The following is a 17,400-nucleotide window of genomic DNA, read 5'->3' as shown; positions in this document are numbered from 1 at the left end:
AACCAAATCAGGAACCAAAGCAGGAACCGAAACAGGTAGTCCTCATCAATGTCAAGGCCCAGATTGCAGGGCTGGGCAGGTTTATAAAGGCTGACTTGATCAGGTAATCAACTGCAGCTGGACCTCAGTGGTTCTGAGTGGCAAGGGCGGCCCCTAGTGGCTGGAAATGTAAAATGAGTAGCACCAAGTTTAAACAAGTCCATACAGCGAAGGGTGAAAGTTACAGATAGTGAGTATGAGTAAATGTGTGTAATTTGTGTGTTTACATATGTTTTATGTTGGAAAGAGGGGGGCAAGAGGCAATGAAGGCACAGACTAGCTGTTGAAGTTTGGGGGCCAGGGGGGAATTTTCGCATCAGGGCCCTGTGGTTTCTAGTTACGCCCCTGCGTGTGAGCATGTATTTATGTGTGTGTCAGAATTACTAAGTTGTTGGGAAAATGATGGTACTGGTAAGCTGTTTGGGCAGAGCATAGGACTGTTTTGGGCCCAAAGGTGTCATTGTTTAGATGGTTGGGTACAAACATGGCGCTCTATGTATGGCGAAAATGGTGTGTGAATGTACAGTAACAACGGTACACAGATCATGTTCACACCATAGACTGACCATGTGCTAACTCAACTAATTTGAGCATCTGTGATCTTTCTATTATAGTTGACATGGATGACTGGTCTTGGTAAAAATGGTTGAATATCTTACATTCTTTAAGTTTTAAATTAAAATATCATTTTTAGTTTGGCAAGCAATCAATTACTAATTCCATTTATTTATTTATAAATAAATAAATTTCAGTGTACACACTACATTTAAGTAATTAACTGACTGATACAAAAACCGCACTAAAAATGTCTAAATGGATTTAGGTAAAGGTTGTCAGTTTAAAGCAACAAATGTTCAGGATAACTTGTGATAATTATATTAATAACAGTAATATGCAGCTGTACATACTTAATCCTGCCCTCGACAGCTAACTGTATTACAGTATGTATTAACCTGTTGGGATGAGGAAATTGCTGTTGCTAAGAGAGCTAAAAATTATCTAAATGCTTATATTAATTTTATCAAGAACAATGCTTTTATATCTGGAATACCGTAGATCTGTATAATTTCAATTTTACTTTCATATTTTTATGTGGTTAGTAATGTAGTTAGATTTATTTAATGTGGCAAGATAATATTGCATGAGGTAGACAACAAGAAAACCTACAATAAACATTTTATTGAATGCCTGATAGACACCGTGGATGTCCACAAGCCATATCATGACCAATGGTGAATGTGTATGGACTCTTCATATGTAATGGTTTTCTCCATTTGGGAGCACTCAATTTATGCATTAAACATCTGTGTCTGTCAGTGCACTAGTGCAAATGGGTGCGTGAAAACATTAACCTTTCCAGAGAACCAAAGCATCATTGTCCAAATTATGGTCAAACATTAAATAAGGAGGCTATTGCAAACTGAGACTACTATACATCCAAACCTGTATGAGAATCATGGTGAATTTGGATTTTCTGTGGGTAATAATGAATAACATTACTGATCTGATAATTGCATCAATTTAACAGGCTACATAATGCATTTAGTGATTTCTATAAGATGTATCATTACCTCAATAGTTAATTTGATCTGTTAACAATGAACATACAGAGTAGAACTATATGACATATAATCTGGAAAAAGTGAGGAGCTGTTTATCAACCAACGATACCTGACTAAAATGTATTATTTGTATAGCCAACATAAAAACAATTCAAATGTATTCATTTTATCGAAAAGTGTACACAAAGAAGTGCACAGATTACAAAAAAAATAGATAAAAACTTTTCACCTGGTAATCAACCATAATGGATTGTCCACATATGCTCTGCTGTTGTGCTGCAACAATACCATCTGGCAAAATGAATAGGTCTACCGTATCACTTCAATACTCTGGGAATATTAAATTAACTGTGCAAATCCCTAGTCTGCACAGTGCAACTTTTGTCATTTTGTTCACTTAATGTTACTGAAACTTTCTGCAACTGTTTCAACAGTAGTATTACTATTTGGAACGGAAGCCGTTACTTTTGTCCATTTGGATCCAAGAAAAGGTCTTTGTGCTTAATCTGTACTTTACATGTAAAAGGTTATATCAATTAGTTATAGTCCTGGCCTGAGGTCTGATAGCCATACTTCAAAACTTCCCAGGTTAGGTCACCCAGAGCTCTCTCTCTATTTTCTGAGAGACTGGCTATATGAGGCGGCGAGGATAGCCAAACCCAGAGAGCATTGTCCCAGAGAGCATTAAATAGCTTGGGAGCGGACTGGGAATTGTGTAAGGAGTGAGCGTGGCTAAACATCCCTCCCCCAAGGAAAGTGGAGAGTGACCTGGGGAATCAGTGCTTCCACCAGACACTCTAAGTAAAACCCAGAGGGCTCTTGGGTATGCTGACACCCATTATAGATACAGTGCTTAATTGATTGATGCCTGTGCCATCTTGCCTACACAAGTATACATTAATGCTCACATACACTTATACATTCAAGTTAACACACACTTATACATACATTCTCCCTCCCTTACTCTCCTGCTCACTCCCTCCCGGTAAACTGGCAGGCCAGCCGAGCCCTGGAATTCAATATGGACAAGAATAATACAATAATTTGTTTGGTATTGTAATATCCTTCTAGTAATCCACACTGGTAACAACAGAATCACGGAGGAGTGAATATTCAATGATGTTTATTGTAACAGAAATGCAATTTAATTATAATTAATCAGCAAGCAGATTTAGCAATAGCCTCTGTTACATATAGAGTTTATAGGGCTTATAATAAAGAAGGAAAGTCCAGGTTGTGAGCCCACAGTAAAATTATAATACCGGAGGATAGTGGGAGGGGGAGTCCTGGTAGTTGTCTCTCAGAAGGGCTGTAGTGCAATATTGCAAGTGAGTTGGAGAGCAGCTATGAGGCTGGACAAACAGAGCAGTTGGCTGGAGATGCAATGGAGTAGGTAAGTAGCAAAAGTATGTTCAAGTTGAAGGGGTGAACGGCATTAGGCTAGGTTTCCACTTGGGTTTTTTTTGCTAAAAACGCCCATAAAAACGCCAATTCAGCCACACGGCGTTTTTTTTTGTGAAAAAACGCTGCAGCCAGATGTTAGCTGTTCATCAATAGGAAATCGCAGAATGCCATATCCACTTGGCGTTTTTCTGTTTGGCGTTTTTTCAGTCCTCTTTTTCTGCGTTTTTCTGCTTTTTTGGGCTCTGTGGCAGTTTTTCAAAATCGCAGCATGTTGACACTCTGGCGTTTTTTGCAAGGAAATCTTGGCGTTTTTCTCCAATAGAAGTCTATGGGAGAGAAAAAACGCCATGAAAAAGCCATGTGGGTTTTTTGCCTTGGCGTTTTTCATGGCGTTTTTTTCCACAGTTACAATGCAGAGGATGGACCCAGTATCTGTGTGTGTCCTACGAGAAATAGGCTGGAAACAAACAGTTTCACACAAAGCAAAGTTCATATTGAATTTTACACCATTTAGAACAAACATGCCATTACAAACAAACATACCCAACTGGATCCTGCGTGCCAAAAGCAACAGCAAACAATTTGCACCATCATTTGGGGCCAATCCTCCTAGAGGAGCAGACATTCGGAATAAAGCATGCCTTACAAACCACAGAAAAGAGACAAAAGGGTCCGCCGGGGCGTTTAAGTAGAACTCTACCAAAGAAATGACATCAGGAGAGGGCAGATACTTGCCATTTATCCAAATCCCTTTTAGCTGGGTGAAAATTCTAACTTGTAAAGGCTGGAAAAACTGCCTAAGGTCAAAAAAAGCAATTTCCACAGGAAGGCTAAAACGCCAGAATAAAACTCCAGAAAATGCCAAAACACAGGAAAATGCAGTGGCAGTTTTCTTGGCGTTTTTCATCAAGAAAAAAAACGCAGGACAAAAACCCAAGTGGAAACCTAGCCTAATAAGGATCCAAATCAGTAGGCAATCAGATATACTTGAGTAAACGTGAAGCAGTCTGATAAAGGGCAATCCTTCAGTAAGGTGCAGCAGAAATGGAGAATAAACTGGGATAAAGTCCAAAGGTATGTATACGGGTAATTCATCAGTGCTGTGCAATGAGAGGTAGGCAAAAGGAGGATGCTTAAAGTAATACAGGTCAGAAACAGAGGAGTAGATGCAGTTCAGGTAAAGGAGATGGTTAAGCAGACGAATCTTTAATAAATACAGCTCCTGTCTGGGTGGTGGTGCCCTTCCTTGGATCACCTGTAGAGATATGGTACTTGTGCAGCACATTTGTTAACACAGTTGAAGTACCCAGAACCACTCCCTAATGAGGTTTAAATGGGGATCAATCACATTAGGTAATGAGTAATAAAAGAAACAGTACCTATAATGCATAAACCATGACAGGTATTAGTTAAAAGAGTTTGTGTTTTTTCATTATTTTAAAGAATAAAGACCATGGAATATTTTAAGACAAATGTTTACATGAATGCAGGTGATTCCAAACAGTTCACTTACGTTTTCTTGCCACTGTAGTTTTTTAAGGTGGTGTCTGTTTATGTAGCATTATGGGTTTTTCAGGATTATTGCTGTGTCTTTAACCAGCATCTGTTACAGGTGGCCACATCTTCTACTTACTGGGTGGGGTGCCTTTCTGATTAGGTCCTTGGGCTTCGGCATCATGGGTTGTTGCTGTGGTGTGTCAATACATGAAGGTGTCCAGCATAGTTAGTGTTTCTTACGTATGAACAAAATATGAGAGTTGGTACCGTGTTAGCTGTAGAATTACAGGTGGCAAGTGGAGATTGAATGATACCTTTATTGGCTAACTGAGTAAATATAGATTGCAAGCTTCCAAGACCTCTCAGGTCTTGGAAGGGACCTGAGAGGTCTTGAAAGTTTGCAATCTATATTTACTCAGTCAATAAATGTATCATTCAAACTCCACTTGCCTTGTGTATTAACAACACATGAAGCAATTATTCCAGGGCTCTAGAAAGAGAAGGGGGCTCTGAGCTTTATCCTGTAGTAGACCTACTTGATTTGTAGTAACCTGAGATACTCCATTGCTGACATTATGTTTTTGGCAGTAGTCCTGATTTGAATGGGACAGTATTAATCCGGGCTTATATGCCTCTTGCCAACATTCCCCTGCAATATCACAACAGATTGTCATGTCATTGGGTGCATGTGTGCAGCGACAATTTCCCAATTCAGTGAAACATTATGGGACATTATGTGCTGCCAACACCTTATAATGAACAGAATGTGACATAAAGAAATGTAGAGTAATCTGCAATAAAACATTTTTAAACTTTAAATTATGTTTTATTTGTGTTATCATAGAGTAGAGTACTGCAGATGAAACAGTGACAAGAGTAGCTGACGCAGGTTTATGTACGTTTTGAAGGCCCCTTGGGGTGCATTTTATAGTGGAGGTAAAAGAAAAAATGGAGTTAGTGGTATGTGGAAATCTTTTCCCTTTTTCCCCTTGAGCAATTTATCTTAGGGGATCAAAAGGAAATTAGTCTTAAACATAAGGTGAAAAACAGATTGCTCTTACCTCAAATGTTTTCTAATTGGCTGCAGACATTGACATTTTAGCTAGAGTCTTGGGGAAAATGCATCCCGAACATTGTTTAGAGTAATTTTGCTAGCTTCGTTGGCTGGCCCTGATGACAAACATTTTAGGCGGCTAATAGGCATGCTCTGTCATCACAAAAAATAGCTCTGTGACTTCAGGTAACCATTCTTCTGTCAAGAGAATAGCAGGTGGTAATGGCACTGCTACGTTCCTCAAAAAGGGTGTGTGCTGGCAGTTAAATGAAGGTCAGTGCAAATGGAGTGCAAATTGCAAGTTCCAACATAAGTGCTTTGGGCGCTGGGCTCCCATTGATACTTTCAAAAAAGAGAGGACGGGGGATCAGATGCTGATTTAAAAGAAAACACAAAATAGTTTTATGGCTCCAGAAGTATGAAGACCTGGATGCACTTAAGTTGTTCTTTGAAGATTTTATTTGCGGGCTTAAGATTCAGTTTTGGAGTAGCTCAATATGCCAATTGTTCGTAGTTTGCTGTGGTTTAAATTTTTTTTTAATTTTATTTTTTAATTATTATTTTATTTTTATTTTTATTGAATATTTATTGTTCAATAAACATAATAGCAATAAACAACCATTCGTAAAAGAAACGTTCGTAGTTTGCTGTTTGCCTTTCAGCATCATGCCAAGGTGTCAGAAAAACTGGGGAAGGATTTAGTTTTGGGACGTATGCTGGGTGAGTTTTTGCCTCTGACTTATTCGCCACCTGTTCTATACACGTGCAAGTCTCTTAATGATGGCATAACTTGGGGAACTTGACCAGGGTTTCATACAGTTTCTTTGACATGGTGCTGTGGTGGTTGTACAAATGCTAGTGGCATGTATTGCTGACAGAAGTGGGTATCAAATTGGCATTCTGGGGTTTTTTTGCTTGTCAATCCAGTTTATTTTCATTTGTTAGGTTTCTTTTGGAAGGGAGCAAACTATGTGAATCATTGTTTTCCCATGTTTTCTTTGACTTCATTTTGAATCCCTTATCATGATTGAGGATACAGGTGAATCTACTTTAGGAAGACTGGTAAAGTTACACTCTTTAGCTGGTAGCTCAAGTCATTGTTAGGTTAATTCTATTTTGCATGCTTAATCATGTCTTTTTACAGCAGTATAATGGTGCCTCCAACTTACAATGAAGCTATTAATCTGTAGTGTCATCTGGTTTTGGTGAGCATTTTGGTGGGCAACAATGCGTGGTAGAGTGGCAAGTGGAATATTGGGTTTGGTAACTGTTTTCAATTGTTGTAGTTGAAATCTGGGAAGCACTTGAGCACTAAGCACGTACTTTCTTGTTGTGTTGTAATGGTATAAAATTCCTCTGTGGTCATAAGAAAAAGTATCACAGGTGCTAGTTAACATAATAATGACCTATTATTATAGAATATATTTGTAACGATCGTTAGCAGCAAAGCACCAGGAGATTAACAGATACTTACCTATCATGACCTGTCTGATACATTTTATTACCAAAACTCATTTATATCTAATGTTCGATTTGAGCAATCCATTTTTATGTTGCAACGAGTCCCAAAATACAAATTAAAACCTGTCTCTAACTGCAGCTCAGCATCTTAGAATCTACTTGTTCTGAATTCTTCACATAATAACAAGAATTCACTGAAATACATCAAAGAGTCTGTCATAAATAAAGCAGTATTTGCTGAATGAGACTCTTTCAATGCAAAGAAATTGTATATGAAGTAGAATGTCTTTATTCCCTATGACAATAACCAAATCTTTTTCATATATTTTTCTTGTCTCAAAGGTTGATAAAGTTTTGTTATATTTTGTCAGTCCTAGTTGTGACAAACAGTGTGTGTTATTTACTAAAGCAACAGACTTAGAATAATAGCTCTATTTACAGCCAATCTCGGCCAATATATTCTTTGTTTCAAAGCTTACCTATATCTATAAATAAAGGGAGCACAAGGTCTGTCTCCCTGCTCCCTCACGAAGCACGCTGGCTATTAATGGTGAGCACCGGAACAATGACAGCACTGAAGCAGCACATACCTTGACACAGCACTGACTCCGGGGTCTGTAGAAATATACCTTGCGCTCGTGCCACAGGTAAGAGAAATGAGGGATATAATGAGACAAGAAGGGAAATGAGAAGGTGGAGAGAATGAAAAAGGGAGATAAAAGGAGAGATAAAGAGAAGAGAAGAGATGAGATAAAGAAAAAGGGGGCATCAAAGAAAAGGAGGGAGGGATAAAAGAGAAAAGGGAAAGGTTGGAAGAATGGAGAGAGATAAGGAGAAGGTGACAAGAGAGGGATAAAGAATAAGAACAGAAAAGATAAACAGAAAGGGGAGAAAAGGGAGAGATAAACAAAAAGGTACCGAGAGGAGAGATAAAGAGAAAGAGTGGGAAAATAAAAAGAACAAAAATTTAGAAGCATGTCTTACTGGAACAAAAACTGATCACAGGACAAAAGGTACAGACACAATGTCCATAGGATAACAAACAATGAATAAGAATCAACAGTCCAATAAAGCTTTACATGAGTCAAAAATGTCCAGCAATGTCTTACCAATCCTTACTGACAAAGTCAAATGCAGGTCAGTAGCCAGCACACATCGATTTTTTTATATTATTTGTCAAATAAAATACAGAATAGAAATCATTACTCCTAGTTACATGAAATACACACCAGAGACCAGAGTGTAGTGTGCTAAACAATAGTCATTTTAATCCCAGTAAGAAACTTTCTTGCTAGGTGTGAAGCTATTTAAAATCCAAATCTCAAGTCTTCAGTAGCCACTACACTCACATCTACTGGCAAGGTTTTATTGAAGATTAGATACAAAAGAACTGTTTCAACGACCGGGTTCCAGTTTATCAATGCAGAAATGCTAAGCCCTTTATTGCTTTGTACAAGGGCTCTCTCATAATGGGCCTTTCAGCCTACATGCAAACTGTCATTTTGTTCCACTCATCTGTCAAGTCCTTTTAGATGCTATCTTCTATAAACTGGGTGTTAATACACATTAAAAAATAATGAGACTCTCTTGGAAAACATTTATAATTCCTGTGTTTACCTACTGTGTCATGATTCATTTCTAGATTTATTCAAACTAGAGATAATAGGTTTCTAGGAGAAATACAATTTAGACAGATAGTGTTTGCCCAGTGTGGAAATCATTAAAATGTGTGCTTCAAAATATACTGTAAAGTAAGAATATTATTTTCTTGTTGAGAATTGGTGTTTGTTGTGGACACAGTACCTACTTCATCATCATTCTGTTAATTAATTTTCTGATTTCATCTCCATGAAGAAAACTCCATGGGACTTGGGATGTGACTGTAATCGTTCCTCTTTCAGTAATTAACTGCAAACCTACAACAGATATTCGCAATTAGCAAAGGTCAATCAATGATATCTTTTCAAAGTGGTGGTGGGCCAACTGCTTCTATACGATATTCATGGATGACACAGAAGATAGGGCTTCCTTTCACTTGCAAACTAGTTACATATTTGGGGACAAATGTCAATTCATATGACACCTTCAAAGTTTAGGAAGGTTACACGTAACAAAAACAGTCAAAAATTAAAATTTAACAGGCAACCAATTTACCTCACAAGTGTTATATAATGTTTTAATAAAAATAATGCAAAATACATTTACAGTTGTCTGTCCCACCTGATCTGAAATGTTTTTCCGCAAGCAGGTGCATTTACTGGGAGCACTCCAACTATGCAGAGGTGAAGCAGAGAACACTGTGGTGTTAAACCAAATATAAAAACATATCACAAAGTTTTGTCTACTTTAAAAGATATTTAATAAGAGACAAAAACATTCACAACAATACTTATGTCACCACAAACACTATCCACGCTGAATCAGGGGCTTTACTGAAAAAAGTGTACTTGGATATTAGAAAGGCTTTTGGACGGCTGTATCAGAACCTCATGGATAATAGGATACAGTAGTTATGCAATCCCTACAACCGCGTTTATTGGGCACAATAAATAAGGGGAAGCCAAAATGTATAATCTTCCCTCAGAACTAAACAGAGAGCCCAGATACTAGGGATGGTACAAGAAGAACCGAAAGGTCTTAAGACTTGCTCTAGCCTTAGACTTCCGCTGCATACCTGGGAACTCCCCAGGTTAAACCTGGGGTGCTGCTTCCCTTGGTCACCAGGTCAGTTTCGGAGTTTCAGAGTATGAAGGGATGTGGTTAAGTGTGAACTAAAATAACCCCCTTGTCTGGAGGACCATTTTTGGCCCCACCTACTCCTTTAACTCCCAACACCATATCACTTCCTATGCCCCACGCATAGCTAGTCCTGTCTAAATGCATGGCTAGCCCCACCTCCATCCACAGCTAGCACCCTTCCTTCACAAAGCTGTTCCCCCAGAAGTGGGAGACCTCCTGGTAGTTGGTTTTTCTAGGTATTTTCAGCTGGGATGACCCTATACTACAAAAAAAAAACACATAAAAGGGGTTTAAATTAGGTAACCTAATTGAACTACAGTTTGTGGGTTCATACTATAGATGTTACCATCTCACCAGAGATCAGGAAATGTATATGCATTTTACACAGTTACAGCAAAAATACAAATAAGCGTGCTCATTTCTGTTTTCTTTTGAGCAGATAAATTCCTCCATACACAATAGCGTTCCACTTCATTCACCTCTAATTAAGATGTAACGTCCATTCCTGTCAGTCAGTAGAGTCCATCCTGGGTCTGTTTTAGGGCCATTGTGCTGAATGGCCATTGTGCTGGGTGGATGACAATGGATTTGATAGAACTAAACCCTCCTGTTCGCATATCGCCGTAAAGGAAAATATAGTCTGATGGTAAGGGCTGAATTTAACATAGATACAACTTTGTCAATCAGCTAATCCTGATATCAAGGGAAGGGCTGGAACCTTTTGGCCCACGGGACAAAGTAATGTTGAGTGCCCCCCGGCCCCTACACACCTCTTAACTAGCACACACTCACTCTAAAGTGCACACACTTACACATACATTTACTCTAACACATACAATCACCCTAACCCACTTGACTCATCTGTATACATAGTTGCTCAGACATTGTGTAACATGACCCCAATGCAGTCCTCATAAGCAAGTAGGTCAACACTGTTTGGAAAATTAGGATTAGCAGAGCCAAAATCCATTAGGCTACTACACCTATACCAGCCCAAATTGAATCTTTTAATTATTGTACCTCACTTATCAAATATTCTTCACTTACTAAGGAACAGAAAAGGACACAGGAATTGTGATGACTCAAGTTAAACAATGTATAGCATAATTTGTATGAACTATATTATTTTGTTTAACAAGTCATACAGTATCTCAGTAGGTCAAATACAGTACAGTATCAACTGCAACAATGAACATATTGTTTCAGGGCTGCTAATTATGTTGTAGCAAATAAGATGGTACAAGGGCAACTGAGCATTTAATATTCAATGAATACTTCAAGAATTCATTGAGTAGCTTTGCATTCAGTGTTTACTGAAAATAACCCATAAGGTAATTTACTAATACAGTTGGCAATTCTTAGTCTCTCGCTGGACATTTCTAAATGTCATGGCTAGATGACTGGGTCAGAGCATCTCCAAGACTACAGCTATGCGGGGTGTTGCCAGTCTGCAGTGGTCAGTACCTATCAAAAGTGGTCCAAGGAAGGAAAAGCGGTGAATCAGTGACAGGGTCAAGGCTCATTGATGCACATAGGGGGCCAAGGCTGGCCAGTGTGATCAAACTCAACAGACAAGGTACTGTAGCTTAAATTGTCAAACAAGTTAATGATTTCTTCTGATAGAAAGGTGTCAGAACATAGAGTGCATAGCAGTTTGTTGCATATGGGGCTGCATAGCTGATGACCAGTCAGGATTCCCATGCTGACACCTGTCCAGTCCCGAAAGGGCCTATGATGGGCACATGAGCATAAGAACTGGACTATGGACCAATGGAAGAAGGTGTCCTTGTCTGATGAATCACATTTTCTTTTACATCTTCTTACCTGGAGAACACATGGCATCAGGCTGCATCCATGGAGGCCACACCTCGCAACTTACAGGACAGATCATATGGCTATCCCACATCTTACAATTTGAACAGTTTCTGCTCTAAAGAGTGTAAGACTCTTTTTTTCAACATATATTTTTGGCATTTCAACATTCTATCTACAGTGTATTCTTTCTCTTTTCTCTTGGTCTCTTTTATGTTTTTTTTTTCTTTATGTTTAAGCTATAAGGATTATCTGAAGAAGACTTTGAGGAAGTATTACTTTTACCTTATTTGGATGTGTGCTACTTTCTTGGTTTTCTTGTTTGTTACTAAATATCAAGATAAAGATAGAAACAATCCAATTTCAGATACTGACTGGATAAACTCAATAAATAGGGTTGGGAAACACTTACATTGCTTGAACATCCTAGAAATATATTATAAAATATATATTTAGAAGGTACCTAGTGTCCACTAATATAACAATAACTATCATCTGATGTGAACTTGAAATTACTGATTATTTGCATATATAGTGGAACTATACTAAAATCAAACCCTTATGTATCTTGATATTTAGTAGGATTAGACAATTAACTTGAATACCGTAACACCAGATAACACCAGAATCAACGCTATCATATGCTAACTGGCCTAACATTCTAGTAGGCACTTTAATGATAACTGTGAGAATCAGAAAGTCAAACTTCTTTTATAATATGGGAGATTACAAAAACTCAAGTTTTATACCAATTCAGAATGGAATCTGGCAGAGATAAAAAGGTATAAACCCTATTTATTCTAATATATATGAGAAATTGATCAGTAAGAAATAACTTAGAGTCGACCCATAAATAGACATTGATTTAACTGCTATGTAAAATATTACAGATTATGGAAACTGATTACTTGCCTCTCTTTCAGTTTTTGTTTTTTTCTGATCGATTGGTGTTTTAATGATATCAGTATATGTCTTTAGAGATATTTGTAGTTTACTTAAGTAAGTCAACAGTTAAACAGCTTCATATGTTTAGTAAACTGACTTAAAGCATGTCTACATATACCTACTATGAAAAGGACATTTATTTTCGGGGTCTATGTGCACTTATCCTAATTACTGTACAAATGCTATGTATTTATAATAATAAAGTAGTGCAGGGGGTAAATCTAAATCTAGAACCCAATCATGCTGGGAGACTGGGCATGCACACAGGTTTTACGTTTTGCCACTATGCAACTGTTATTTTCATTTATTTAAGTCAGAAACAATTTTATCCATACATGTGAGAATCTATATGACTTCAAAATCCAAAAATGCTCAAGCACTAGTCGAAGTCAGCCACCTAGTTCAATCTCTCTGTAGAAAGTGAGATCACTAGAAGTGATCTCTTTTTAGATTCTAAAAACCTCCAGTGAAACAATGTTTTTGTCTCATTGGTTCCATCGCAGAACAAATGGAGAAGAAAATTTGTTATCAAAGCACGTTTTGCAGCTCTCATACAATGTTCCCTTACGTGCCACGCTGCAGGGTTTCATATTCTTGTCCCGACATTATGTCCACCATTCAGAAAATGTTGCCATGGTTACAATGTGAGAATATCATATATATAATCTGTGAAAGTATTAACAAATTCTAGGAAAACATCATTTAAAAGCTGTAGAGCAATAGTCAGATATTCAAAAAGAATGCTATATGAAAATGAGATCAGAAATTACTTATTCCCAGACATTTTTGCTTCCATGGTAGGGGTGGCCATTTCTAACAGGTGGTCCACTTTCTGGTTAGAGTTTACTTCAGTGTCGGTATTACCGTATTTGCTCGATTATAAGACGAGGTTTTTTTCAGAGCAAATGCTCTGAAAAATACCCCTCGTCTTCTAATCGGGGTCGTCTTCTAATCAGACCTCAAATAGAGGTCTGATTAGGAGACTAAGATCCAGATCCCCCGCACCGCTGCAGGGGACCTGGATCCTCCTGTCTCGCCCGACCCCCCCCCCCATCATACACACACTTACCGGTGCTTCCTGCTGTGTTGCCGGGGCAGCGGGTTGACGTCCGCTGCAGCCGGAAGGAGGTGTGGCTAGCAGCGGGGGTTGTCTGCGTCCGTCGCATAGACCTTCCCCGACTGTGAGAGAGAGAGAGAGAGAGAGAGAGAGAGAGAGAGAGAGCACTCTGTCTCCTGAAATGCCACTCTGCCCCATAATATGCCTTTTAACCCCCTAAATGCCAGAATGGGATATAGGGGTATAAGGCATTTCTGGAGGCAGAGTGCTCTATACAATGCCTTTTAACTCCCTTAATGCCACTCTGCCTCCTGAAATGGCTTATACCTCCCTATATGCCACTCTGCCCCATAATATGCCTTTTAACCCCCTAAATGCCAGAATGGGATATAGGGGTATAAGGCATTTCTGGAGGCAGAGTGGCACATAGGGGGTCAAAAGGCATACCATGGGGCACAGTGGCATATAGAGGGTTAAAAGGCATATCATGGGCCACAGTGCCATATTGGAGTGGCAAGCCTGGGGGGCAGATGTGCGTAACTGGGGGACAGGTTGGAAAATACAAGAAATAAAAACAAAAAAAATATTTTTCTCAATCATAGCTTTTATTAAAAAAAATAGTTTACATGAATTAACATTTACTGGTAAAACTTTTTTCCTTTGGGGTCGTCTTATATTCAGGCTTTTTCTTTTTTTCCTAAATTAATATTCAGATTTTGGGGGGTCGTCTTATAATCAGGGTCGTCTTGTAATCGAGCAAATACGGTATTATTCTTTTTTTTATTACGCGCCAACATATTGTGCAGTGCTGCACAATATAAAGATTAGGTGGTTAATACATAACAAAAATACATCTCATGCATACAAATAAAAAAGGAATTGAGAGCTCTGTCTGTGAGCTTGCATCTAGCCTTATGGGACTTTCATGCAAAGTTCCTGGCCAAAATGGTGTGCTCATGAGGGGCCCGCTTGTGATCTTACAATCTAAAAGAATAAACTCCTTATCTTTTAGACACACTCATGTCTTGGTTTAATTGGACATAGTAAACATCCATCCTTTTTCCTTAATACAGCGATGAACTAATGTTTCTCTTTCAAAGTATGCTTGACATTCATAGACTCGTGGAGCTTCAATGTTTACTTTGTTATGCTCTTTTGTAGCTAGAACACCACCAGAACACTGAACACCATTCTGTGCTACATGGTATGTCATGAATGGAAGGCACTTTTCTTTTACAACAAAAATCAGCTTGTCCTTGACGTGTTAATTTGCATTACACATACCATACCGCTTGAAGAAATAGAAGAAAATATACCCAAACCCTGAACATAAAGATGTTATTTCCATTGCAGATATATTTAGACATGCTATTCATTTTGTGATTGTACATAAAACATACAAAGCTACTTATAAAGCTATCTGTTGAATTCAACGGACATTTTAAAGCCCATTTTCTAATAAAACAAGTTACGTGAAATGTGCTACTTTCACCCTATCAATATAAGCCTTTTATTATTATGACAACAAATGCTAATAAAACCTCATACAAATATAAAATCCTTCCCGTCTGAGCTCATTTTAAGTCTCAGTTTGTATTTTGTTGAATCATTTCTTTTGCCAGTTAACTTGCGGTTTCAGAAGCAATTTAAAATGATTAGATTTCAGACTGATTTATAATGCAGCATGATCTACCTTTCAGAAATTGGAATAGATCAAAGCCATTATTGTTTTGCTCCTGTGAACTGGAAAGTGTCTTGGAGTTTGTTCTTCTTATTAAAATACACTATTGTGTTAGGTAATATTTTTCAGCTATTCTTGAGGAGCTCGATCATGAATGTACATATATACTTATATGACATTGTGGGACACATACTAGTGCATTGCCAAATCAATATTAGCCTTTAGTGCAGTGAAACATAAGCCTTGCTATCTCCATTTGCTAAGGCAAAAAACAGGGGTGAGAAAGAAGGCTGGGGGAAAACTGAAGCATGGAGAAAGGTAGGACCAATAGGAATGAATATTCCTGGAATACGAAAATCCCCCCCCCCCGCGAAGACGAACACTGATGCCCACGTAGTCTGCATTGAACGGAGGGGGCCCTGACGGGGGTGCAGAGCAGGGCTAGGTCAGGGGGTCAAAGAAAGTTCAACGGGGAGGGGGAGGAAGTGAAGGGGGTATATAAGGTTGGTGCGTAAGAATGTTCTGGGCTTTTTGTTGTGCCAGCCTACCCGGTGTGTTTGTCCCACCCTCCCTCCCTTTATGTTGTTCTGTTCCATGTGGTTGTGTGATCTTGTTTACTAATTTTCTGTGTTTTGTTTCAGGATTCTGTCACAGCCGGGGGCGGTAGCTTGCCAGGTTGCTGGGGGGTGTTATGTGGTTATTGCCACTGGTGTTAAAGTGTCGGTGGGAGGTTCCTGGCTGGGCGGTTGCTGGAACCTCAGGTGGGGGAGGGGCGTCATGGTATGCCCTCCCATAAGGTGATGCTTACGGTTTGGCCCCGGTTGGTCCTGGCAAGCTGTCAGGACTCGGGTGATCAGGTCGGGTAGGAGCCCATGCGCAGGGGATACTTGGGGTTCAGTCTGTAACCCACGGTGCATGATTATGCAAACAAAGACACCACAAGCAGAAATCCAGGTAATGCAGTGTGTTTTATGTATATAACAGGACCAGAAACCGGACGTATGGCAAAATAAATACCGGTAATAAGTCTTTTGGCAGGGAGCCCGCTTGGAAGGGCACGAAAGGCTCACAGCCCGCTTGGAAGGGTACGAAAGGCACACAGCCCGCTTGGAAGGGTACAAAGCAGGGAGTCCACTTGGAAGGACACAATAGCAGGGAGTCCACTGGGAAGGACACAATAGCAGGGAGTCCACTGGGAAGGACACAATAGCAGGGAGTCCACTGGGAAGGACACAATAGCAGGGAGTCCACTGGGAAGGACACAATAGCAGGGAGTCCACTGGGAAGGACACAATAGCAGGGAGTCCACTGGGAAGGACACAATAGCAGGGAGTCCACTGAGAAGGACACAAAAGCAGGGAGTCCACTTGGAAGGACACAATAGCAGGGAGTCCACTTGGAAGGACACAATAGCAGGGAGTCCACTTGGAAGGACACAATAGCAGGGAGTGTACTTGGAAGGACACAATAACAGGGAGTCCACTTGGAAGGACACAATAGCAGGGAGTCCACTTGGAAGGACACAATAGCAGGGAGTCCACTTGGAAGGACACAATAGCAGGGAGTCCACTTGGAAGGACACAATAGCAGGGAGTCCACTTGGAAGGACACAATAGCAGGGAACCAGGAACAGTACAGGTGCAGAGCCACAGCAGGAAGGTCCATAGACTTCAATACAAAGGCCCTGAGTGAAGGGCAGGGCAGGTTCATAAAGGCAGGGCAATCCAGGTAACAAGGCCCAGCTGGATGTATTCACTAGGGCTCAAGCCAGGTAACAAGGCACACCTGAGTTCTGAGTGCTCCAGAGGGCGGAGGGTGGCCACTAGTGGTAGCAGATGTAAATGGCACAGGAATGAAAAAGCCATGGTTCAGGCAACAAAAAAGTGGTTCCTGACAGTACCCCCTCCCCCAGGAGCGGTCACTGAACGCGAACAGTCTGAACAAAATCTGTACAACTTTAATAAACTGAGCAGAAGGGTGTACTTAATGTGATTTCTTCTTCTTCTTCTTCTTCTTCTTCTTCTTCTTCGGTAAAGCTTGTTCACAGATCTCCAGGTCTTCCTTTCTGAATATATTGCCATTAGGGGTAATAACACAATCAAAGGAGAGGTTATCTGTGGTGCAATTGTAGGTCAAAGTAGGACTGGAT

The sequence above is a fragment of the Spea bombifrons genome, chromosome 1, assembly GCF_027358695.1.
Source record: "Spea bombifrons isolate aSpeBom1 chromosome 1, aSpeBom1.2.pri, whole genome shotgun sequence".
NCBI lineage: Eukaryota > Metazoa > Chordata > Amphibia > Anura > Pelobatidae > Spea > Spea bombifrons.
Note: the sequence above shows the minus strand (reverse complement) of the source record.